Raw genomic sequence first — 2,839 nt, 5'->3', positions numbered from 1 at the left:
TCAATCCCCCATTGGATAGATCATGTACAAATCCCTTCTCTCAGAAAGTTGCTTTTTCATTTTGTTGGTTTCCTTTCATGGCAAAGTTTTCATTTTTGTGTAGTCCTAATGTATCTTTGCTCTTGTTTCCCTTGCCTGAGGAGACTTACCTAGAAAAACATGTTGCTTAGGCTTTAGAGATTGCTGCCTGTTTCCCCCCTGCCACCCGAGTTTTATGGTGTCAGGTCTCCTATTTAGGTCACTAATGTATTTTGAGTTTATTTTTGTGTGTGGTGTAAGAAAGCAGTCATTCCATCCTTTTTCAGGTAGTTGTCCAGTTTTCTCAACACCATTTGAGATGTTTTTCCTCATTGTATATTCTTGCCTCCTTTGCTGTAGATTAATTGACCATTAATCTACTTTTGGAGTAAGGATGCTAAAGAAAGTATGGATAAAACTTGGAATAAATGAGATCTTTAAAAGCAGAAAAAAGTATATAATCGTTTTGTAAACTTGAATAACAAATTTAGAAAACCTATTTTACTCAAAGTATGTCTTACAGAATCTTTAAAATTTTCACACCCAAACTAATTAGGAATGCTGAAATACTGATTCTGCTTAACAGCACATACATATGAAATGAAAGGCCCTTGATACATTTAGTTTCCTTGCTCAAAATAAAAATAAGCCTATCACATAAGATTAAAGACCTGTAACAAAGTTTCCTGAAAGCCCAACATAATGACAGCATTATCCACATAGAAACATCTAGTCTGATTTTTAGGGAAAAAAGAATATATGGTTATTAGTAATACTGAATTGCCAAAATCAAGGGTCCTTACCTAGTTTGGACTTAAAACCATGCTGGCTTAAGATGATGCTCAGAATTTCAAATTAAAAAAAATTTTAAAAATTAAAATAAAAATACCTAAAGCCATTTCAATAAATATATAACTGGTTCATGCTCACAAAGCGGGTTTCTGTGCTAGGTTTAGAATTGTGTACTTTTTGGTATACTCCGGAAGTACAGGTCACAATGTAACTATCGACTCTACTGGTCTTTTTTTTTTTTTTTTTTTTTTTTTTTTTGACACTTATTCAACATGATCAGACCACTACATTTAGCAATCAACAGCTTAGGTACAAAAAAACGACATTAAAACCTTTTCTTGGAATACTTTATACTTTTCACAGAACAGAAACTAAGATAACCTATAAAACCATCACAAATACAGTTCTCCAGGTTTTTCCCAGACACCTAGGTATTGCCTAAAACATGGCATCTTCGTAGCAGCTGGGCCCTGCCATCACTGTGCTCAGCTGAGTTCACAGATCTGTTGTAATCTGTATCTTCCCTGTCACTTCTCTGGCTCTCCTCTCCTGCTAAGCTTTGTTTCCTGGCAGTAATTAAAACCTTCTGCCACTGCCATAGCTACAGCTGTTGTTGCTGGAACCGCCATAGCCACCTTGGTTTTGTGGTTTGGCAAAGTACTAGCTTCTATCACCATAGGGACTAGAGCTTCTGCCTCTAAATTTCCACCTTTCATTGGTCCAAGATTTCACGATTGATTGTTGTCATTGCCGAAATCATCATAGCTTTGACCACCTCCCAAATTGCTTCCATTGTTACCAAATCTGCTACAGCCAGCTGCACTCCCACTATATCCACCACCATCTCAACTGCCACCAAAGCCACCCCACCTACCTCAGTTTCCTCCCTGATGAAAGTTGTCATTCCCATCAAAACCACAACCACTTCCATGACGGCCACCGAAGTTTCCAGGACGACTTCTGAGAAGAAGTGCTTGTCATCTCTTGCTTAACTAGGACTCTCCTTCACAGATGTGGCCATTCACAGTGTGGCATTTTTGAATGATCTTGCCTGCGGAGTCCCTGTCCTCAAGTTATAAGACCAAAGCCTGTCGTCTTGCCACTCGTCCTCTCAATCACTTCAATTTTCCCATACTGCTCAAAATTATCTCTTCGATGATGGTCTTCAGGGTCATCTTTAGGGCCACCAACAACCTTTTTCACAGTTACGTGGGCACCAGGTCTTTGAGAATCTTTTGAGACCGCCCTCTTTGGTTCTACAACCCTTCCATCCACCTTGTGTGGTCTTGTGTTCGTGGCTGCACCCACCTCCTCCACAGTGGGTTTGGGTGACAAACCCAAAGCCTTTTGGGCACTTGCTGTTTGGATCTCATAACCACACAGTCCATGAGCGTTCCCTATTGCTCAAAATGGCTCCTCAGACTCCTTAGTTGTTTCAAAGCTCAAACCTTTGATGAAGAGCTTCTTCAGCTGTTCAGGCTCTTTGGGAGACCCTGACTTAGACCATGATGGGGAGTGGGTGGGGAGACCATGCTTCCTCAGGCAGCCAGTGGCGTCCGTGGGCAGAAAAGCTACCTGATCCTTTGGATACAATCAATATGCCACTACCTAAACAAAGCTATGTGGTTTGTTTTTGTCGTCTTGGTTGTGACCTGTTTTAGCACACAGGAAGGCACTGTGATTTTTTTTTTTTCTATTAAAACGAGCTATAATGGAGAGAACATTACATTAGTTTCAGGTGTACAACATAATGACTTGATATTTGTAAATACTGCTAAAAGATCCCCACAAAGTCTACTTAACCTCTATCCCTGCTTGTTGTTTATTTTCTTGGGATCAGAATTTTCACATCTACCTTTAGTAACTTTTGATTATACAATACAGTACTAACTATAGTCACTGTGTTCTTTATTACATCCCTTGGACTAGTTTTATAACAAAGATTGTACTTTATTTTTCTACCTTCACCCCAACCTCCAGCAACCACTAAAGTGTTCTATGTTTATGAGCTCTTTTTTATTCTGCATGT

The 2,839-nt window shown here is 39.4% G+C and overlaps 1 pseudogene; it reads right to left on the bottom strand.

Annotated features, from left to right (window-relative positions):
• Positions 1–1,267: 1,267 nt before the first annotated feature.
• On the bottom strand, positions 1,268–2,213 carry LOC112860761 (heterogeneous nuclear ribonucleoprotein A1-like; annotated as a pseudogene).
• Positions 2,214–2,839: the final 626 nt, after the last annotated feature.

Source organism: Puma concolor, chromosome A1 (genome assembly GCF_028749965.1).
Source record: "Puma concolor isolate L17-30 chromosome A1, mPumCon1.1.hap2, whole genome shotgun sequence".
Taxonomy (NCBI): Eukaryota; Metazoa; Chordata; class Mammalia; order Carnivora; family Felidae; genus Puma; species Puma concolor.
This window is presented reverse-complemented; position numbering and strand designations above follow the sequence as displayed.